The 24,610-nt window shown below is 39.3% G+C and overlaps 1 long non-coding RNA gene across 6 annotated transcripts in view; it reads right to left on the bottom strand.

The window, feature by feature from the left end:
* Window positions 1-24,610, bottom strand: part of LOC147359192 (uncharacterized) — a 313,939-nt gene that overhangs the window by 165,819 nt on the left and 123,510 nt on the right. For 4 of the 6 annotated variants that reach the window (XR_015140605.1, XR_015140604.1, XR_015140608.1 and 1 more), the window contains exon 3: window positions 356-450. The exons of the other annotated variants lie outside the window; for them this stretch is intronic. This is a non-coding gene — a long non-coding RNA (uncharacterized LOC147359192). The remainder of the gene's footprint in view (window positions 1-355; window positions 451-24,610) is intronic. 6 annotated transcript variants of the gene reach the window in all.

The following is a 24,610-nucleotide window of genomic DNA, read 5'->3' as shown; positions in this document are numbered from 1 at the left end:
GAAAAACCCTGACCCAGAGTCACCGAGTATGTTCAGTTGATAAAACATAAAAGTAGGATTGCCAGCTCCTCACTCCCACTTTGGTGCACTGTTCACCTACATTGTGGTACCCCTATATGAGTCTTTTTGGACAGTGTCTACTTATCCTGAGTCATCAATCATCACACCATCATGAAGCCAAAAGAGATGCACCTTCACAGCCCACCTAGCTATGAACTGTGTGTTTCTCCCAACATTCATAAGTTGAATCCTCAATCCCCAATGTGATGATATTTGGAGATGGAGACTTTGGGATGTAATCGGGTCATGAAATAGAACTCTGATGATGAGAGATGAGAGAACTTTCTTCACTTACTTCTTATATATGAGGACACAGCATAAAGGTATCCATCTGCAAACCAGGAACCCAATTATCCAGCATCTTGATGTTGAACTTCTCAGCTTTTAGAACTGTGAGGGATAAATTTCTATTAAGCCATTCAGTCTATTTTTTAATAGCAGCCTGAACTAAAATATATCCAGATCAATAGACTTCTTATTTATGATTGAATAAGGAAAGAATAAAGTGTTATTCTCTTTAACACCACACAACAGAAATTTAATTCCCCTTTAGATATCTTTCTTTTTCTCATTTGTAGTTCCTGAATGTTGCATGGAGACATCAGTCTCAAGTAAACATGGGTATGATTGAATTCAAATAACTCTTTGCCAGCTGGACAAGCTGAAATGGTAAGCCTGGAAGAGCTCAGAATTTTTATACCTTCCCTTTTACTGTTAGTCTCTGGAGAATACATAAACAATTAGGTAGAAACCATTCAATAAAGAGGGAAAAAAAGCAAGATGAATAATAAACCAGCAGAAATTTAGTCCCTTAAAATCAGCATCATGAGCAAGGGAATTTACAAACATTTTTAGGGCATGGTAATTTCTTGTTTGGATGTTGTGTATACATATATATATATATATATTATACATATATATATATATAATTATATATATAATTATATATATATATATATAATATACCTGCAAGTCCATGATCAAATGTATCTGGGAAGCTTGCAATTTCACTTTGAAGTATATAATAAATATTCCCATAGTATCAAAGAAAAAAAATGTGTTTCACTTGTTTAATTCAGGATGTCCCAAACTTATGTGAGCGCAGAACTTGTCTTTCTTCCTTTAACATTCAACATTATCCTGCAGAATACACTTTGGCTCTGAAGGAGAGCAAGTTGAGAATGGTGCCCTGCAGTTTTTCAGCTCACTCTAACCATTAAGACCTATGAGCTGTCTCCGCTTGCTTGCAGAGCCTGTCATTTTGTTTTAAAATAAATATTTTAATCACAATCTCCTGTACAGTTGTCTTCTAATCATAACATAGCCACTTAATGAGTGCTCACATTCACACACACTCTAAAACATCCAGAATAACTAAGACCAAGTAGCAAGATAAGAGGACATGACCCTGGGTATCAGGAGACCAAGAGGCCAGGCTAGACAAAATATATCAATTTGGGGAATTCTGACATCTGAACATTAAGGTGGCAAGAACAAAGTTTAAGCATAGTCGTTAAAAACAAATAGCTTAAGTAAATATGAATGAGATGAAAGTTTACACTAGAGTTAAACTAAGTATTGGGTAGTCATTGAATATTAAGGTCATTTCCAAGAAGATAATATACTGAGACACAGATTGCTAAATATAAGTTTAAATCTATCTACTTTTGATTTGTTTTTATAGAGACAAAGTATATTTGAGTATATTAATAAATATGTCTTCTGCCACGTTTAAAAATTATACTGTGAAAAACATGTTTCTAAAAAAATTATAATCTTTAATTCCATATTTATAAATTTGTGAATCTACTATAAGATGTAAATATATGATAGCTCAAAATGGCCTGTTTCTTAGTTTTGGCTGGAAAGTAAAGGTTACTAATAGTAACAATTTATAATAAAAATTTATAAAAGTAGAACTACTAGAAATAATAAGAGTAAAGGAAAGCAACTTTGTATGCAAAGTACGGGAATAAAATGGGACATCAGTTCAGTTCAGTTCAGTCGCTCAGTCGTGTCTGACTCTTTTCGACCCCATGAATCACAGCACGCCAGGCCTCCCTGTCCATCACCAACTCCTGGAGTTCACTCAGACTCACGTCCATCGAGTCAGTGATGCCATCCAGCCATCTCATCCTCTGTCGTCCCCTTCTCCTCTTGCCCCCAATCCCTCCCAGCATCAGAGCCTTTTCCAATGAGTCAACTCTTCACATGAGGTGGCCAAAGTACTGGAGTTTCAGCTTCAGCATCATTCCTTCCAAAGAAATCCCAGGGCTGATCTCCTTCAGAATGGACTGGTTGGATCTCCTTGTAGTCCAAGGGACTCTCAAGAGTCTTCTCCAACACCACACTTCATAAGCATCAATTCTTCGGCGCTCAGCCTTCTTCACAGTCCAACTCTCACATCCATACATGACCACAGGGAAAACCATAGCCTTGACTAGATGAACCTTTTTTGGCAAAGTAATGTCTCTGCTTTTGAATATGCTATCTAGGTTGGTCATAACTTTTCTTCCAAGGAGTAAGCGTCTTTTAATTTCATGGCTGCAGTCACCATCTGTAGTGATTTTGGAGCCCAGAAAAATAAAGTCTGACACTGTTTCCCCATCTATTTCCCATGAAGTGGTGGGACCAGATGCCATGATCTTCGTTTTCTGAATGTTGAGCTTTAAGTCAACTTTTTCACTCTCCACTTTCACTTTCATCAAGAGGCTTTTTAGTTCCTCTTCACTTTCTGCCATAAGGGTGGTGTCATCTGCATATCTGAGGTTATTGAGTAAGCAAGGAATATAGCATGTGTTTTTGTAACGAAAAATGAGTAATACCATCCAAAATAAAATGATTGGCTACTCCAGATTAAAAGGAAAAAGAATAAGAAAAATCTAAATGGATATAGAATTTTTTTTGAAGATCTGTGGAAAAGAAATGATGTTGTGAGGCCAAAGCTTGCTAAATTAGTTTTTCACTTTCATTTCACATTTAATGAGTTCAATAATGTACTGATACAAAACTAGAGTTTAATTTTCTCTTTGTTAAAGCCATAACATTTTGCAGATTATCGATCCACTCTTAAAGTTTATAAAGGGTTTTTCTTTATGTAGATGTAATCTGCCTAGGAAAACAAAGACTCTGCACTTTAGAAAATATTTCCTGTGTTCCACATAGTCTTTATTAGGTCTTTGATTACTTAGAAAAACTAAGTCATTTCAATATTAAGTAGCCAAGGTGTTTTTGTTTTTGTTTTACTTACAACCATGTAACTTCCTGTATTTGCAATGCATATCTTCTCATTTTCACTTTGGCTAAAGGTATAACTATTGTTTCACAGTGACTTATGTTCCTGTTTGACCAAATGTTTTAAACCTATTGGCATTTCAGACAAATTTCCCCAAATCAAATTTTGAATGAAGTCTTTTCAAACTTGCACTAATCTGGGGATTTTCCAGAGGGCTTCTCGAAAATCTCAAAAGTTGTACTTTCTCCTTATAAAAGAGAAATATTTTTCAATATTTAGGCATCTGATGTGAGCAGTCGACTTACTGGAAAAGACACTGATGCTGGGAAAGATTGAAAGCAGAAGGAAAGAGGGCAACAGAGGATGAGATGACTGTCTGGCATCATCCATATAATGGACATAAACTTGGGCATATTCCAGAAGATGGTGAGGGACAGTGAAGCCTGGAGTGCTGCAGTCCGTGGAGTCGTGAAAATGTGGACACAACTTGGCAACTGAACAAGCAGACATATTTGATGCTAAATTGCATAGGAAAGATTATCAAATAAATGACGTTTAACATCCTTAGATTATATGACATGTGTGAAAGGGTTAGTCACTTAGTTTTTTCTGACTCTTTGAGACTCCATGGACTGTAGCCTGCCAGGTTTCTCTGTCTGTGGGATTCTCCAAGTGAGAATACTAGAGCAGGTTGTCGTTCCTGGGGATCTTCCCAACTCAGGAATCAACCCCTATCTTCCATGTTGGCAGACAGATTCTTTACTGTCTGAGCCACTAGGGAGGTTTCTTATATTTACATAGGTATATGTTATTAATATAAGTAATTTAGAAATTATATGAAATTCCTAGAATTCTGATCAGATCAGATCAGTCGCTCAGTCGTGTCCGACTCTTTGCAACCCCATGAATCGCAGCACGCCAGGCCTCCCTGTCCATCACCAGCTCCCGGAGTTCACTCAGACTCACATCCATCGAGTCAGTGATGCCATCCAGCCATCTCATCCTCTGTCGTCCCCTTCTCCTCTTGCCCCCAATCCCTCCCAGCATCAGAATCTTTTCCAATGAGTCACAACTTCACACGAGGTGGCCAAAGTACTGGAGTTTCAGCTTTAGCATCATTCCTTCCAAAGAAATCCCAGGGCTGATCTCCTTCAGAATGGACTGGCTGGATCTCCTTGTAGTCCAAAGGACTCTCAAGAGTCTTCTCCAATACCACAGTTCAAAAGCATCAATTCTTCGGCACTCAGCCTTCTTCACAGTCCAACTCTCACATCCATACATGACCACAGGAAAAACCATAGCCTTGACTAGATGGTCCTTTTTTGGCAAAGTAATATCTCTGCTTTTGAATATGTTATCTAGGTCGGTCATAACTTTCCTTCCAAGGAGTAAGCGTCTTTTAATTTCATGGCTGCAGTCATCATCTGCAGTGATTTTGGAGCCCAGAAAAATAAAGTCTGACACTGTTTCCACTGTTTCCCCATCTATTTCCCATGAAGTGGTGGGACCGGATGCCATGATCTTCATTTTCTGAATGTTGAGCTTTAAGTCAACTTTTTCACTCTCCACTTTCACTTTCATCAAGAGGCTTTTGAGTTCCTCTTCACTTTCTGCCATAAGGGTGGTGTCATCTGCATATCTGAGGTGATTGATATTTTTCCCGGCAATCTTGATTCCAGCTTGTGTTTCTTCCAGTCCAGCGTTTCTCATGATGTACTCTGCATATAAGTTAAATAAACAGGGTGACAGTATACAGCCTTGACGAACTCCTTGTCTGGTATAATGTTATCAATAATAATTCCAACATTTATCTTAAAATACTGTATATCACAAACACAAACAAGTTTACTCATCAGCTGCATCATTTTTTGTATGGGGATGAATTATCAACAGATCTTTAAACATGGATATTTTTAAGTCATTTATAGTTTTTGTCATTTATACTTTTGTCATTCATAGTTATAGTTTTAGGCTTCCCTAGTGGCTCAGACAGTAAAGAATCTGCCTATAATGCGGGAGACCAGGGTTCAATGTCTGGGTTGGGAAGATCCTCAAGTCTTCTCTGAAAGTGGTCATAGTCAATTATAGGCAAATATGTTTCATCTTCAAAGATATTCATGGCAAAAACCCTGACAATACTGTAGAGTTCATGTTTCTGATCACTTTAAGATTGCAACAATGAACTAGGTAAGGATTTTTAAAACTAATGGAAAACTGATTCATAAATCTGCTAACCCAAGATGGAACAAAACAAGAATTACATGAGACTGAAAGTACTGATGAAGATAATCATAATTTTCACGGCTTTATTCAAAACACTCCTGGCTCTTTAATGGTTTGTTTTCCAGATTTAAAGGACTCTTTTTTTTCTCCTCTCATTTAAGCTATCTATAACTTACAGCAATATGGTAAAATATACTGTTGTCAACAACAGTTGAAACATTTGTTATTCTCCATCCCTGATTGCTCCAGAATTCAAGAACTCTTATTAAATATTCTTATTTTTCTTGACAATATATGTACTTACATAAGTTCAATAAAAATCTGTACTCCTTGTGTAATAGAACACAACTAGACAATTTCTTAGCCTGGATTCTTTACGTAAAGAGACTTTCAAGGTCTAATCTGAGATTCCTTATTACTAAACACTTTGAAGAACTAAGGTTGACCTTATAACAGCAGTAAAGTACTTTAGATATGACCCAAGCTTTGACTGAAAAGTCATTTTCAAGAAAATGCATAGACTATTTTTCCTTACATTTATGTAAACAATCAAGCCACATTTAATAGGATTAGTCTCACTTTACAAACAAATTGCTTTCACAGTAAATATCTTCGATAAAAATGAGCCGACTATAAAAAAAATGCATTTCAGTAGATAACTCTAGTGTACCCATTATCAGATTCTAGTCCTGTTAATTGTCTTTGAAACTTTGTAATCTACCGCTTTTGAACTGTGGTGTTGGAGAAGACTCTTGAGAGTCCCTTGGACTGCAAGGAGATCCAACCAGTCCATTCTAAACCAGATCAGTCCTGGGTGTTCTTTGGAAGGAATGATGCTAAAGCTGAAACTCCAGTACTTTGGCCACCTCATGTGAAGAGTTGACTCGTTGGAAAAGACTCTGATGCTGGGAGGGATTGGGGGCAAGAGGAGAAGGGGACGACAGAGGATGAGATGGCTGGATGGCATCACTGACTCGATGGGCGTGAGTTTGAGTGAACTCTGGGAGTTGGTGATGGACAAGGAGGCCTGGCGTGCTGCAATTCATGGGGTCACAAAGAGTCGGACACGACTGAGTGCCTGAACTGAACTGAATCTACTTGTAAATTTAAGAGAAAGCACCACAACAGACCATATGTGGACAACCTCATGCCTGTTGCTATATGGTCCCTTAAGACAGTTCACCAGAATGCTCTATAATATCTGATACAAACAAACTGCAAACCAGGAAAATCCACAGACGAAACTGCCATCCTCATTCCACCATGTAAGGAGGATTCAAACTCAAATCTAGAAAGTTTTCTCAACTGGCTGCTCCCCATATTCAGAAACTGAATTAATAATTTACTTGAACTTTAACCTTTGCTAACCTCTTAACCTTTAAAATTAACCTTTGTTTTTCTTTTGCTTCCATGGAAATGCTTTTCATTAAATTACCTGATTGCCCACAGCATATACAGGTCTAACTTAGGTAGAAGTTCACTTATAATGCCACCTCCTGAAATAAAAACATCCATATGTTCATCTTCTCCTAAGTGGTCACCAGGATATGTGATTGCTAATACAGCATGTTCTGCCTATGTAAATAATGCAGAAAAAATCGAAACCCAAATACACATACATTATCCAAAAAAAAAATGTAGTGAAACCTGTATCTTAATAAAACCCACTTGATTTATTTAATGGGTTAAATCTTGGCTTCTGCAAATCTCTGTTTTGGGAAATTGTTCAATTCTTGGCTATTATTCTCCATATAGTCGTCATGTTAATCTTTCCAGTGCATTGTATCCTCTCAAGGTCATTTTAAAATGCCTTTCAGCAGCCACTTACGTATCAGACGATATACATGAGGACTAGGCAATAGGAAGAACTCAATGATCTGAATACCCACATTCATGATGACATGAAATCGTTGGTAATGGAGACTACATGACTCTCCATCCTGACTACTGAACTAACAGAAATAGCAAATATGTGATTTTTCAGCCTGACCCCATTAACAGTGGAAATGCAAGTTAATACTCTACTAGTTGTTCACACTCTAAACTTGCTGAGAGAATGAACAAAAGGGGGAAATTGTTCAAATAAAATACAAAATGGAGACTAGAAATGAGAATTCCCTGAGCAAACAAAAAGCCATGTTAATAAAACTAAGTCTTATTTCATGAATAAAAGCAATATTTAGGTTACTTCTTGTAAACACCTCTGAAAATCATAAAAGAAATGTAAGCCATCTTCCTAAAAATTGTACGAGATAATCACTTTTAATCAATATCCTGCCATCTGGAAACTTCCCATTACATTAACCAGTCATTGCAAAGGTTAACAGCTACCTCATTTTCGCTTTATAAGCCATCTTATAACAACACCTTGCCCCTGAGCTTCATGGGAAACACCTTGCCCCTGAGCTTCATGGGAATCTTTGAATCTGAAAACTCCCAATTTTCAAACTGTTATTAAAAATATATAATACCTGGTACAGAATTTATTATTTATTAATTTGGTGATTTTAATTGTGCTATTTCTTGATTTTTGACACCCCCCAGTTCCATAAAGTTCTCTGCACTAAGGAAGGGGGAAGCACATACTTTTGTGGACAACTAGCTCTCTTAGCATGGATAAAGATATTAATATTATCCAGGCAAGAATACTGAGTGGAGTAGCAATCCCTTCTCCATGGGATCTTCCCGACCCAGGGATCAAACTCAGGTCTTCTGCCTTGCAGGCAGATTTTTCACCATCTGAGCCACCAGGGAGGCCCAATAGTATGTATTACTTTCTTGTTGCTGCTATAACCAGTTCCTATAAGCTTAGTGCCTTAAAACAACACAAGTTTACTACTCTACACTTCTGGAAGACAGAAGTCCAAAAAGAGTCTCACTAGGCCAAAATCAAGGTGTTGGCAGGAGCTGTGTTTCTTTTTGGTGGCTTTAGGAGATAATCCTTTTTCTCACATTTTCCAGCATCTAGAGGCTTCTAACATTCCTTGTGTTTATTCTAATATGGCTCCCTCCCATTTTCAAAGCCAGTAACATTGGGCAAGCCTTCCTCTTCATGGCCATGTCTTTGGTTTTCTCTTTTCTGCCTCCTTTTCTACTTATAAGGACCCTTGTAAGTACCTTGGCCCACTTGGATAACCCAGGATAATCTCCTCCATCTGAAGGTGAGTGAATTAGCAGCTTTTACATGTCTTCAGCTTTAATTCCCTTCTGCATAATAACCTATCTATTCACAGGTTCCTAAGATCCAGACATGGACATTTTTCAGTTCAGTTCAGTTCAGTCACTCAGTCATGTCCGACTCTTTGTGACCCCATGAATCACAGCACGCCAGGCCTCCCTGTCCATCACCAACTCCCAGAGTTCACTCAAACTCACGCCCATCGAGTCAGTGATGCCATCCAGCCATCTCATCCTCTGTCGTCCCCCTCTCCTCCTGCCCCCAATCTCTCCCAGCATCAGAGTCTTTTCCAATGAGTCAACTCTTCACATGAGGGGGGCCAAATATTGGAGTTTCAGCTTTAGCATCAGTCCTTCCAAAGAACACCCAGGGCTGATCTCCTTTGAATGGACTGGTTGGATCCCGCTGCAGTCCAAGGGACTCTCAAGAGTCTTCTCCAACACCACAGCTCAAAAGCATCAAATTCTTCAGCGCTCAGCCTTCTTCACATTCCAACTCTCACATCCATACATGACCACAGGAAAAACCATAGCCTTGACTAGACGGACCTTTGTTGGCAAAGTAATGTCTCTGCTTTTGAATATGCTATCTAGGTTGGACATAACTTTCCTTCCAAGGAGTAAGTGTCTTTTAATTTCATGGCTGTAGTCACCATCTACAGTGATTTTGGAGCCCAAATAAAATAAAGTCTGACACTGTTTCAACTGTTTCCCCATCTATTTCCCATGAAGTGATGGGACCGGATGCCATGATCTTCATTTTCTGAATGTCGAGCTTCAAGTCAACTTTTTCACTCTCCTCTTTCACTTTCATCAAGAGGCTTTTTAGTTCCTCTTCACTTTCTGCCACAAGATTGGTGTCATCTGCATGTCTGAGGTTATTGATATTTCTCCTGGCAATCTTGATTCCAGCTTGTGCTTCTTCCAGTCCAGTGTTTCTCATGATGTACTCTGCATATAAGTTAAATAAGCAGGGTGACAATATACAGCCTTGATGTACTCCTTTTCCTCAGTCTGTTTTAGGGGGCCATCATTCAGCCTGTGCTGTGCTTAATCTCTCAGCTGACTCTTTGAGACCCCGTGGACTGTAGCCCTCCAGGCTCCTCTCTCCACGGGGATTCTCCAGGCAAGAATACTGGAGTGTGTTGCCATGCCCTCCTCCAGGGGATCTTCCCAACCCAGGGATTGAACCCAAGTCTACAGCGCTGCAGGTGGATTCTTTACCATCTGAACCACTAGGGAAGCCCATTGTTCAGCCTACCACATAGTAACAGAAAGATTAGTCACAATGACATTTATTAAGTACTTACTGTATACAAGAACCATTATATAGAATAATTTATTTAATCCTTACAATAGCCCAATCAAATAGGTATTTTTATCACCATTTTATAAATGAAAATACCAAGGGAGAGATTTTCAACAGCCTTGTGTTTAAAGTCATGGAGCCAAAGAAGGAAGAGAACAGGATTCAAACCCACTCCTGTCTGACTCTAAAACTCTTGTTTTAACCCAAAACACCTTTCCCATCAGATCTTCATTCCTTGCCTCATACATTTTTTACAAAAATGAAACCATACAGTTCTCTCCTTTTAAAATTCTTTTACATTTTTAATTTATTGGGAAAAAAATCAAAGAAGTATAACATTTTGTGAACAGTGAAAATTATCAGAAATTCAAATTTCAGTGCCCATAAATAAGATTTTATTGGAAAATGGTATACTTGTTTATTATTGTGTTATCTATGCCTGCTTTCTCACTACAGCAGCAGAGTTAAGTCTATGGGGCATATACTATAATGCCCACAATCTGGTCTTTTACAAAAAAAAAAAGAAGTTTGCTGACCCCTACTTTTCACCAACACTGCTAATATCCAGCTCTTCATTGGTGGCAGAGCCCAGACAGAATACACTGACCTGAGAAAGTAGCATTACTGTGTGGAGAGACTGATGTTTCACTCATACCCCTGCAGGTAAAATTTTTGAAAATGGAAACAGTATTGAACACCTTCCTTGTAACCTTTCTCTGGTCTATGAACACGGAGTAATCTAGACTTTATCCTTAGAACTGTCTACTCTGACCAAGCACTGGATGAAGGGTCTTTTGTTTATAATATCATTTACTCTTAACTTTGAGAAATATGACTATACCCATTTTACAGAGAAAGCAACTGAGACACAGAGAATTTAACCCATTTGCTACAGATCCCAAGTGGTTGAAACCTAGAGTTTTTTCTCTCAAAACAAAGGCTGTGGGTCTGTTCTCTAGACAACACTCCCACATCGCCTGTACCCTGTATTCCAGAATAAATTACAGTGAACAAGAATTCTCAAATTACGTTTTTCATTGTTTCCACCTGTGAGTTTAAAAAATGTTAAAATGAATAGTGGTATGTAAAAAGTTTAAATACCCTCTTATATGAGTAGCTTTCACTACCACGTGAGGAATCCTATACCGCAGTGTGAAACAGGACCAGAGCAACATCGAATCCTCCTTTTTTCCCCACGAAAATGGGACAGAAGGGGCTGCAGTGGCTGAAGTGAAGGAGGATCCTTCAGAACTGCAAATTAAATCTGAAGTACTTTGCCAATTGCCAATTGACTCCCAATCGATTATTCCAAGTGTTTGCACTGCCAAGAATGGGATTTCTCCCAGGGACTCTGAAGAGTGGTGCTTAATTATTTATCATGAAATTTAATTTCAGAGCTTGTAATCATGTAACTGTTTAAAATGGAATTTGTCACTGAAACACGATGCAAGAAAATAGAGGATTATTTAACTTATACTCATCTCACTTCAAGATCAGTTTAAAATTGTATGAGTTTCATGATTTCATGACAGCAATCACATAAGGGCCATGTAAGCTAAACCCGTACATGTTTTCTGCTAATTTGGTTGATTTAGGTCATTTTCTATCATGAACTGAAAAAGATATTACAGATTAGGGGATGTAGATATAAGAGTTTTCTTTCCTCCCAAAGGTCCAGCTCTACAGAAATACAATTAACTTGTTCTAAGCCATTCCTTGAGATGCTTAGAAAAATATTAGCTGATAAATCAAGGCTAAGGTAAGAGATGAGGAAAGACACTAACTGAGTTAAGTAAGGATGAAATGACTCAAATAAGTTTTAATCTTGAACAGAGACAAAAGGTGGTTTTGAACTTGACAGTATCAAAGATTACTGAGGAATACTTTCATCAGAAAACTCCGGTCCTGGGTTTGGCTATAACCAGAGAGAGTGAGGCATCCCACACAGATGTCTCAGAATGCCCTGCCTGGACACAGATGACCAAGACACAAAACCATTTCCTAATCATGTTAATGAAAATGAAGTTTGCTGAGGCTTGTCGCTAAGTTCTGTCCCATTCTTTGTGAGCCCATGGACTGTAGCCCACCAGGCTCCTCTGTCCATGGGATTTCCTAGGCAAGAGTACTGGAATGGGCTGCCATTTCCTTCTTCAGGGAAGCACTTTTTTTTTTTTTTTTAATTACCACTAAAACATAAATGAAATGCTCTCTGAATGTGAAGGTGTTAGTTGCTCACTTGTGCCTATCTCTTTTTGATCCCATGGACTGTAGCTGGCCAGACTCCTCAGTCCATGGGATTCTCCAGGCAAGAACACTGGGGTGGGTTGCCATGCCCTTTTCCAGGAGATTTTTCCAACCCAGGGACTGAACCTGGGTCTCTGGCATTGCAGGCAGATTCTTTACCATCTGAGCCACCAGGGAAGCCCAAAATGGTCTCAAGGAGTAATGAAATAACTACCATTAAAAAGAAAACCTGGCAATTGTCTAATAACCAATTGCAAAAGTTAAAAATATCTAATTTAAGGTGATACTATGATTTGCCATTATCTAGTCAAGGCTATGGTTTTTCCAGTGGTCATGTATGAATGTGAGAGTTGGACTTTAAAGAAAGCTGAGTGCCAAAGAATTGATGCTTTTGAATTGTGGTGTTGGAGAAGACTCTTGAGAGTCCCTTGGACTGCAAGGAGATCCAACCAGTCTATCCTAAAGGAGATCAGTCCTGGGTGTTCATTGGAAGAACTGATGTTGAAGCTGAAGCTCCAATACTTTGGCTACCTGATGCGAAGAGCTGACTCATTTGACCCTGATACTGGGAAAGATTGAGGGCAGGAGGAGAAGGGGACAACAGAGGATGAAATGGTTGGATGGCATCACAGACTCAATGGACGTGGGTTTGGGTGAACTCTGGGAGATGGTGATGGACAGGGAAGCCTGGTATGCTGTGGTTCATGGGGTGCAAAAGTCGGACACGACTGAGTGACTGAACTGAACTTAACTGAGGTAATATGGTTCAATGAAGGATATAGCTTTTGCAAAAAAAGCATAAACATTTTGTCTATTTGGTATTCTCTATTTCCACAAAGCAGTAAAGCTGACCTCAAGGAACAAACCATCTCCATTTTAGTTTAAACCAATTCAGTCTTTTTTTTTTTTTTTTTACATGGCTAGTGATTCCCTGGATGACCTGGAATATTCGACATCTCATCCTTGTCTCATGCTACTGTGTCCTCAACTTATTGGCTTCTCTTTGATGCTTCAAAGCCTATTATTTTTCCTTTTGTCCCTATTTTTAAGCCTTTTCATATACTGTTGCCACAACCTGAAATGTGCCAGCCCTCATCACATGACTGGCTTCCTCTTCTGGGTTACAAAGTGAATGCCAGCCCTCTAGCAAGGTCATTCCTTTAGCTCATCTAAAAGTTGTACTCCTCCTACCCTCCATCCACTTTTCTCCATCACTGCATCTTGTTAATGTCAGAGAATTTATAACAGTTTATAAGTACATGTCTATGTGTCTAATAACTTACATAGCATCTCTTATCTCAAAGTTGATTGTAAGTCCCACAAACTTTTGATATTGCCTGAGGTGTGCAATAACAATTTGTTGAAGAAACTGATAAGCTCAGATACCTCTTTCCATCTCCAAACCACTCCATTCACATACATTTATGGGCAGTTGGCTAAATTCATGCCTTTAGACACAGTTTTAAAACTAGTAACCACATTCTGAATAATATAATGAAAGGTAATATAATTTATTAGGTAACATAAATACAATAATATGATGAAAGATCATATAATTTATTTCTCCAAAGTTTATTAAGTGCAATTCATAGATGCTTTATTTTATTCTAATAGTTAAGTGAGATGTACATGTTTTAAAATACAATCTCTATCAATAAAAAGCTTGAAATTTTATCAGAGCAACCCCTATACTTTATAGGTACTAGACAAACACATATTAAAGATAATCAAATAAAGTGCTGAAATAATAAGGAATAGAAGTCATTGTCAAAGGATTTAAAAGACTTGAGATAGGATATTAATTTGTTTAAGCATAGGAAGAAAGAAAAGCCCCAAGGAAGATGATTTTAGATGGGAATGCAAATACAAGGAATGACATAGAAGGAAAGAATAACATGCCATGTAGTAAAGAAAAAAGAAGAAAGAAGGACAATCAGCCAGGATTAGAGATTATCTGTGGGAAGTAGTTTATGTGGGTTTAGGTTGAGAATGTAACCTCATGGAGGGATATTAATGCTAGATGGAATGGGTCAGTGTGAGTACTTAGCCAACAAGTTGTCACTGTTGATGTAAGAGAGATGATAAGATACAACTGAAGTTTTAGGGGAAACCATTTAGCAGGACCTAATCGGGGACAAAATGTTCTCTGTAACAAGACAAAAGAGATAACTGAAGCAATGCGTAAAAGATGGTAATGAAGACGGACAAAAGTAGGAAACGAAACATTGAAGGTAATCAGTAATTCCTTTCATCTGAAAACAGGAGATTTTATCCTGTTGGAATAAAAGACTGAGAAATTTTAAGACACAAATTGAAGTTGTAATTTTTCTTGTCATCAGAACTCGTAAATAATAAGACATAATTTTAAGGGAAAGTTGATTCAGTTTGAATAACCAAATGGCACATTAACTTAACTTCGGACAAGCATTCCTCACACATTCACTACTGAAGTTTTTATCAGCTAGAATGAACTTCTAATCAACGGACATTCAAAACAAAATAAATGAACCAGGAGTTTGGATTCAATTTTCCTTAACCCAGAATGCTTCAGCTTTTCTTTTGGACAAAATTGGCTTAAAAACTTTGGCCCTGTGAATAATAGAAGCTTTCTTCACTTGACATTATTCTCAGATGTCACTTCATACCTCTTTAATTTATAGCAAATTCGAAAAGTCTTTGAGAAGCTAAGCACATGGGTCTTTTTAATGAAGACAAGCCAGGAGGGAACACAGTGCTCTTTTGAGAAATTAGAGGAGGACTCTTTGAACCTTTTTTCCCCTTCATCTTGCCTTGTTTTATAAGTTTGGTTTCTATTTCAATCTTTTAGTGTGTAAAAGTTATTTGCATAAAGTCATCTTCAAGAAAAATTGCTCTTGGGTCTTAGAAAAAAGTCTGCTACATCATCTTAAAGCATCTTAAAAGTCACAGAAAAAAACCAGAAGCCCCAAAAATGATATTGACTCTGTTCAGCAAAATCTCCTCTATCATATATGCATTATAGAAATTTAGAGGTCTGCTTTTCACAATAGATCACAATGTCAGTGAAGCACATTGGTGCTTATTCCTTTTAAAAATAAGGTACTACCATTTTTTAATAAAACGTATTGGCTTTCCTGCCTATCTTAAAGGTAATTCGAGTCTTCTGAAGCACATTTGAAAAATACAGAGAAACATAAACAAGAAGAAAATTATTTGTGATCTCATCACCTAACTTTACCACTTAGTCTGACTCTATCTAAATTGGAATCACACTGCACATTCCACTGTATAACTTGATTTTTTCACTTGATAATACATAATAAACCCTTGTCATGCTTTTAAATACACCTCTCAAACATTTTTAATGGATGTCTACCACTAGTGGAATCATATTTTATTTTACTAACCAGCTAGTGTAGCAACTTTTTGACTTTTTAATTATAAATAATATTACAATTAACATATTTGTGTAAAAACATTGTGTATTTCTCTTTCTTTAAAGTGAATTTTTAGGATTGAAATTGCAGGGTCAAAGGTATTTATATTTTATGCACTTTTAGTACATTTTACCCAATTGCCTTTCTATTATTCATAAAAACATAATTTCAGATATCTTATCTATAGCCACTCATTTAAGACTACTGATGCTTTGAATTGTGGTGCTGGGGAAGACTCTTGAGAGTCCCTTGGACAGCAAGGAGATCAAACCAGTAAGTCCTAAAGGAAATAAACCCTGAATAGTCATTGGAAGAACTGATGCTGAAGTTCTAATACTTTGGCCACCTGATGCGAATAGCCAATTCATTGGAAAAGACTCTGATGCTGGGGAAGATTGAAGGCAGAAGAGGGTGACAGAGGATGAGATGTTGGATAGCATCACCAACTCAATGGACGTGAACTTGGGCAAACACCAGGAGGGAGTGAGGGGCAGGGAGGCCTGGTGTGCTGCAGTCCATGGGGCTGCAAAGACTCGGGCACAACTTAGCAACTGAACAGCAACAACAACATATGGCATTTAAGCTTTCATTTGCTTTGCCATTTTGTCCTCGGAGCTGGTCATCAGTGCAGATTATTTTCTGTTGGGGTCATATACACATTCTGGGATATGAACACAGCTAGGTTCAGCTTCCTGCTTGCCTGTATTGAGGAGAATCAGTGGGATCATGATACAATATGGTATTATAAAGGTAGTCCAGGGCAAGATTATCAAGGGACGATGGGTTATAAGAATTGGGCAGTCACTGTAGAATGTTGAGTGTGTGGGTGTACATGTGTGCACACACATGTGTATGTTTATTTAAGGTACCTTATATTTAGATGTGTAGGGCTGGGCATATATGTTACTAACAAGTATGCACCAGTATGCATCAGTCAGTTTGCAAAAGTGCAACCATACCTGTTGTTGAAATACTGACATAATTTCATTATTAGAAGTAGTTGCTATCATGTGCCCAACTATCTTCCTGCCATTTGAGTGGGTAGTCTGGACTTTATGCCAGAATCAAGCAATAAAAAAAACTATACCTGATATTGCAGTGGGCTTCCAGAATGCTGTTCCAGCACTACAGCCAGCATCTAGTCTTATAAGTTGAAATTGTAGATATTTTTTTAGATAACTCCTTCCCAAGGGGTTAATTCTTAAGAGAGTTTTCCTAGTTGTTAAGGAAAGAAGTAACAGCAACTTGTCCCACTTTAGTTAGGGTAAGGGTAGTAAAGAAAAACCGAAATAGAAAGAGTTGATTTAGGAATTAAAATCAGAGATGAATTGGATGTGGACGTTTAAGGTAGTTACTCTGAAATGATGGCCAGAGAAGGCTTCTCTCCATTGTTTACATGTAAGCTGAGCTCTGAATGAGAACGGAGCATGGGGAAGAATATTTTTGGCAAAGGAAGAATAGTTATAAAGGCTGAAAGGTGGACATGAAGCAGGAGGGAAGGGGGCTGGGCACAAACTTTAAAAAAATGACTTAGCCCTAGGACAGAACATAAACTGATTAGAACCAAAGAAGGCCAAGTTGGTAGATGACTTCCACTCGACCCTGAGCCTCAATAAATGTTCATCATAACATATCAGCAAGCTAAATGACGCACCATCAGCGCCATGACAGTTCTGAGACAAACTGTCAAAGGCCAAAAAGTGAGTGGTGGTCCAGTTCCTGAAAATCCCCACCCCTTCTCTGAAATAGTGCAACAATCCGCCCATTCATTAGCCTACAAAATTAACCAGCCCATAAAAACTAACAGGCCGTATTTCAAGGCCACTCTCTTCTTCTGAAATGGCCCATGCTCCCTCTATAGAGTGTTTCTTTCTAAATAAATCTACTTCTTACCTATCACTTTGTGTCTCACTAAATTCTTTCTGCAATGAGACATCAAGAACCTGAGCTTCATTAAGTCCTGAAAGCAGATGCGTGATCTCAGCTGGAAGACTGAGCCCCAGCATGTGTGCACGCATGCTCAGCTGTTCAGTTATGTCTGACACATTGTGACCCCGTGGACTGTGGTTGGCCAGGCTCCTCTGTCCGTGGAATTTTCCAGGCAAGAATACTGGAGTGGGTTTCCATTTCCTTTTCCAGGGGATCTTCCCACCCAGGGGTCAAATCCATGTCTCCTTCACCAGCAAGCACATTCTTTACCACTGTGCCTCCTGGGAAGCCCCCCGTGCGGGTTCAAGTCCCAATCTGAGTTGCACAGTTTCAGAAAGAGATTGACACATTTGCAGACGTCAAAGGAGAATAAAGCCACAGCATACCAGAAAGTGGAGTGGAGATGATGGGAGAGTAGAAGAAGAAAAGTTTAGCATGGTAGGAGATAAGTACATTCTTATGATGGCAAGAATGATTTTCCTCAGATAGGGAGGGAAGACACTTCTGCATGGCAGAAGGTTGGTCTAGCTCATGCAGGTCACTAGATTTGATGTCAGACATTGAACAAACACTAACCTGATTTTAGTCAATTTTCCTGTAGTCATGTACAGGTGTGAAAGTCAGATCATAAAGAAGGCTGAGCCCTGAAAAACTGAAGCTTTCGAACTGTGGTGCTGAAGACTCTTGAGAGTCCCTTGGAGAGCAAGGAGATCAAACCAGTGAATCCTAAAGGAAATCAACCCTGAATATTCATTGAAAGGAGTGATCCTGAAGCTGAAGCTCCAATACTTGGGCCACCTGATGAGAAGAGCTAACTCGTTGGAAAAGATCCTGATGCTGAGAAAGATTGAAGGCAGAAAGAGAAGGGCATGGCAGACGATGAGATGGTTGGATGGCATAACTGACTCAATGGACATGAGTTTGAGCAAACTCCTGGAGATAGCGGAAGACAGGGAAGCCTGGCATGCTACAGTCCATGGGGTCACAAAGAATTGGATATGACTGATCGACTGAAAAACAAACATGATTTTATTTTTAATAATATTATTAGAATTATAAATTATCAATTTGCAAGATACATAGCTTATCTTACTGTTTAAAACAACGTTTCTCAAAATATTCACATAGGCACGACATAGAAGTGCAGTCTGACTCACTATAAAGATATTATCTTAGTTGTATAGAGAGTCAACTATAATGTGTATGAGCTGTGCTGTGCTAAGTTGCTTCAGTCATACCTGACTCTTTGCCATCCTATGGAATGTAGCCTACCAAACTCCTCTGTCCATGGGATTATCCAGGCAAGAATACTGGAGTGGATTGCCACGTGCTCCACTAGGGCATCTTCCCAACCTGGGGATTGAACTCATGACTTAACATCTCCTGCATTGGCAGGCAGGCTCTTTACCACTGGTGCACCTGGAAAGCCCAGGATCATGTATATACATAATGTGTGATAATAAATGGATCAGCCATTGTGCATTTGTTCGTTCAGTAAATAAATACTTACTGAATGCCTACTGTGTACAAGGTATTATGCTGGGTCCTTGTATTATAATAATAAAGAAAAAAGTCAGGTACAACTTTCTGGGAAAAACTTCACAGCTCTCTTTCCTTGGGTTCCTTCTGACAACAGAGACTGCTCCCTTTTTGTTAATTTACTTTGCAAAAAGATCCTACGGAACTAGAATGGGATGACAAGAGGAGAGAAACAGGAAGGAAAGAAAGGCAATTTGAGGATGCAGCACTGAGCTAATTACCACTGTGGGCCCTTGGAGGAGTCAGCTGAAGCACATCAGAATTGTCTGCACTGGATTTGGAAGTGAAGTGGGGAATGTGAGACATCGGCTCCCATCTCCCACTGATCACAGGTTCCCTGGACGAGTGCTGACTCCCATGCACCTCCAAAGAGGTATGCTGCTAAGTCACTACAGTCGTGTCCAACTCTGTGCAACCCCATAGATGGCAGCCCATCAGGCTCCCCTGTCCCTGGGATTCTCCAGGCAAGAACACTGGAGTGGGTTGCCATTTCCTTCTCCAATGCATGAAAGTGAAAAGTGAAAGTGAAGTCGCTCAGTCGTGTCCGACCCTCAGAGACCCCATGGACTGCAGCCTACCACGCTCCTCCGTCCATGGGATTTTCCAGGCAAGAGTACTGGAGTGGGGTGCCATTGCCTTCTCCATCAAAGAAGTATCGACTGTGGTTAACTGGGCACCTTCAGTTCCCCATGTTGAGCAACCAGATAGCCCAGGATTTCTTACATGGTCTGTGGTACCCAATAAAACTAGCTGCTAAATGATTAATTTCTAAATATAAAATGGAATGTCTGTTACGAAACTAAATTATGATGAGCAGACTGCATGGCATAAATCCTTCACAGGATGCCACAACCTCTATCGTTTTTTTCTGAAACTACACCACTTCTACATACAGGGGGAAAGAATCAATAAATATCTGACTTGGGCTTCCCACATGGCTCAGTGATAAATAATCTGCCTACAATATAGGAGATGCAGCAGGAGCCTCAGGTTTGGATCCCTGGGTTGGAAAGTTGCCCTGGAGAAGGAAATGGCAACTTGCTCCAGTATTCTTGTCTGAAGAATTCCATGGACAGAGGAGCCTGGCGGGCTACAGTCCATGGGGTCGAAAAAGGGTCGGATACAACTGAGCAACTAAACAACAATACAACAATAAGAGTCCATGCATCTTATTTAGAAACACAGAAGACAACAGCAGAAGAAATAAACAAAACAACTGAACGCGGAAAGTAAAGGACGTGCAGCACAAGGTGTTTTAAGGGGGCACCTGCCTGCAGCTGGTTTAAACAGGAATAGCTGTGGGGGTGGAGGGAGGTAGGCCAAGGGGCTGTGTGAGAGACTTCACCGTCCACTGCTTATACTGTTTAGTTGTCCTCAACACAGACCCTTAACATATGCAGTTGGCTGCATTCTACAACGGAGAAGGCAATGGCACCCCACTCCAGTACTCTTGCCTGGAAAATCCCACGGGTGGAGGAGCCTGGTAGGCTGCTGTCCATGGGGTCGAGAAGAGTCGGACACAACAGAGACACTTCACTTTCACTTTTCACTTTCATGCATTGGAGAAGGAAATGGCAACCCACTCCAGTGTTCTTGCCTGGAGAATCCCAGGGACGGGGGAGCCTGGTGGGCTGCTGTCTATGGGGTCGCAGAGTCGGACATGACTGAAGTGACGCAGCAGCAGCACTGTACAAAAACTCAGAGGATTTAACAGTTTCCGAGGGCAGCTGTAATAAAACACCACAAACTAAGTGGCTTAAAAATAACAGAAATGTATTCTCTTAAAATTCTGGAACCCAGATGTCCAAAATTAAGGGGCTGACAGGGCCACGCTCCCTCTCAAGCCTGTGGTGGCGATCCTTCCGTCTCTTCTAGCTCTGGTCATCCTGGGGGCTCCTTGTTCTGTGGCAGCATAACTCCAATCTCTCTTTCATCTTTGCATCCTATCTTCTGTGTTTCCGTGTCTTCATACAGTATTTCCTGCCCTCTGTGTCTCTCCCTCTGTGTCCATATTTCGCTCTTCTAACAAGGGCACCGTTTTTATTGGATCAGGGAACCACACTGCCCTAGCACGACTTCTTAATTAATTACATCTGCAACCATTCTATTTCCAAATAAGGTTACAAGAAAGAAAATATATCAGCTAAGGAGACATCACAACAACTACAGCGTGGAGAACTAAAGTCTTCACTAATAAGCTATTGGTGAGAACAGAAAGAAATTCACACATCTGAGAAATATTGGGCAGGTGGCATAAAAATAGGAGATTCAAGAGAGGAGGTTGCTTTAGAATAGGGAGAAAAACTGAATTCAGCCTTAAACACACTGAGATAGAAGTGTTGAAGGTATTTAACCACAGACCTGGGCTTCTCTGAAGGCTCAGAGATTAAAGCATCTGCCTGCAATGCAGGAGACCCAGGTTCGATCCCTGGGTCAGGAAGATCCCTTGGAGAAGGAAATGGCAATCCATTCCAGTATTCTTGCCTGGGAAATCCCATGGACAGAGGAGCCTGGTGGCCTACAGTCCATGGGGTCGCAAAGAGTCGGACTCGACTGAGCGACTTCACTTTCACTTCAACCACAGACCTACTATGTCCCAGATGTTTGTCTAACACACATCTTATCATTTTTCATAATAATTCACTTAGTTGAAACTCTTCTCTACACTTTTTAAATGAAGATTCATAGAGTTAGAACTTTGTCTAGAGTGTGAAGGCATTGATGTCTATGATGTTCTTTGAAGTGAAACTGTTAGTCTCTAATATCATGGCTGACTCTTGTGACCCCTTGGACTGCCCTCCAGGTTCCTCTGTCCATGGCATTTTCCAGGCAGGAATACTAGAGTGGGTAGCCATTTCCTTCTCCAAGGGATCTTCCTGACCCAGGCATAGAACCCAGGTCTCCTGCATTACAAGCAGATTCTTTACTGTGTGAGCCACCAGGTAAATAAGTTGCAACATCCTTTCTTTTGCTATTCCTCTTTCTCATCCTTCTTGCTGCTGCTGCTCTGCTGCTAAGTCACTTCAGTCGTGTCCGACTCTGTGTGACCCCGTAGACAGCAGCCTACCAGGCTCCTCCGCCCTTGGGATTTTCCAGGCAAGAGTACTGGAGTGGGTTGCCATTGCCTTCTCCACTCATCCTTCTTACTGTGAAGGAAAAATTTTGCCTGCCATGGTAGTTAACAGAGGGTGTTGTAACCATGAAGCCACCACATTATAGCTTCTGCAACTCAGGATGGAAACAGGATACCCACCATCCAGCAGTCAGCTGCTGCAGCCAGCCCTGAGGAGACTGGGGATGAGAAAACACAGGATACGGACCCCAGATGGCTGAGGTGCATATCAAAGAAATGATTTCAGTGATCCCAGACTCTTGCATCTTCCCATACATAGAAAAGCACTAAATTCCTTAACTTGACATAACTGATTTTCTTTAATTAACAGTAATCATTTGATGTTCTGACCACCTGGTCTTTGTTACAAAAATTCTTATGTACACTGGCTCCTCACCTTGCCTCCTTGGAGCAGTCCTTCAAAGATATCTGAGAGCCTGTCTCCAGGCCTGAGGTACTCAGAAAGTCCACCAATAAAACATAAGTTTCAACTTTCACATTGTGCATTTTCTCCCCCACTTCCCCCTTCTATTAATACATCTGTGTCTTGAATTCAGCTTTCAGTCTAGGTAGAAAATGTCACTGTCGATAAATGATGGTTCATAAATATTTGGAGAAAAAAAAGGTCCTTACAAGTTACTCCTCCTAAACTCTGAAATTTGATTTTAAAATCACTTCCCAAGTAAAACCTTGGAACATTGTTATTGCATATTTTTAAGTTTTTCCACTTGCAAGTTTTAAAATATGAAATTTACCTCAATAAAACACCTCGATAGTGCTCTAATTTCAGACTGTGAAAGTTACATTTCATCATACCTGTTTTAAGCAAAAATAACTAAAGCCAAATATGCTTTGCTTTGTCATAGTCCCACATGGACAATTTTTAATTAAGCATAATTAAACTCAGCCTCTTCTGTCTTATTTTATATTCCCATCCCATATGCTATATGTCTTCTTGTTAAGATGTAACTTTAATAAAAATCAACTTTTGTCCTTTTCTCATATGCTATTATTTTATAGCTTTTAAATCCATTATTATTAGGTTCAGGTGCTAGGGATTATTGATTCTCCATACTTTTCTCCCAGTAAAGATTAAGGTAAGATAAAGGAAATGACAATTTCTAACCCGGTCTAGCCTTGGAAAAATAAAACTCAGAATAATATTGGGGAGTCTTTCCCTGGAATGACTGGATTTGAGCAAAAAAGTGTTACTTCTCCCATGAATTCAGGAGGGGGGATGAGTTTGGGTCAGATATTCCATCAGAAATCCCCCAAGATTGGCTAAGTACTCGTAGGTTCATTCCAGTCTAGAAACCTTCTAAATGAGCCCCAAACTAAGCTACCTCTCAGAAAATTGGAAAAATCAAAGCAAATAGCTTTTTTATTATGTTTTTCTTGATATTCATTGACTCTACATTTTAGTGTAACCATGACCGAGTGTCTCAGACATTGAATTGCACAGAATGCTTACTGAAATGTCTCAATGCTGACCTCTGACCCTCTGTGACCCTAGAGAAGTCTAGTTCTTACTGGGGCAGCTGAAATTTCCAGGCTTCTCTATTAATACAAATAACCTTCTCTCTTTACCCTCAGTTCACTGATCACACATATCACACACATATCACACTGATCACATTTATCACAATTTTCCAAGTAGGCCAAGATATCAGAAGAATGGGAAGCACTGTTTTAAATTACAGAGAGTAATGAGGGAAAACGTTAGCTTTAGATAGACCTGCTATAAGATAAATTTAGTATATTCTTATTTAAAATATCATTATTTATATCAATAGTTCTTATATTTTGCTTCATATTAGATTTAGCTGGAGAGCGCTAAAAAAATCTTGATGCCAAGACTATCTCTCAAACTAACTACAACAGAATTTCTGAGACTGCAGCCTGGCTGAGAGATAGTGCTTTATGGGATTCCTAATAATAGAGAATAAATATGAGATTCTCTGAAACAGTCCCAATATCTACTATTATTTTATAAGAAAGCAAGTTATTAACTGTGTATCTAAATGGGCAAAATATGTGCATTTGAATATGATTCAGCTTTTATAGCTTAATCCTATTTTTCTCATCAAGAAATTCACAAGAAAGGAGCAAAAACAGCTCTGATGTATCTGCCAAAGTGACAGCCAATCCACCAGAGTGGTAAATACAAAAGACATCGTGATCACTTCAGTTTGATGAGATTTTGTTTTTGGTATGGACAACTGAAAACATTTAAAAATTAAGTTTCTTTGTTAATTAATTATTTTATTTATATAGTCTATGGGTTTTGCTGTAAGGAAGGGAAAATAGGCATTGGTTTGGGTGAAGGAAATTAACATGAGCTCCCTCTGTGAGCACTTTTGTGTTCT

This window comes from Bos grunniens, chromosome 14 (assembly GCF_055505025.1).
Source record: "Bos grunniens cultivar Pamir isolate PY7600 chromosome 14, Bosgru_T2T1.0, whole genome shotgun sequence".
Classification (NCBI taxonomy): Eukaryota; Metazoa; Chordata; class Mammalia; order Artiodactyla; family Bovidae; genus Bos; species Bos grunniens.
The sequence above is the reverse complement of the archived record's forward strand: the minus strand, read 5'-3'. Positions and strand labels throughout refer to the sequence as shown.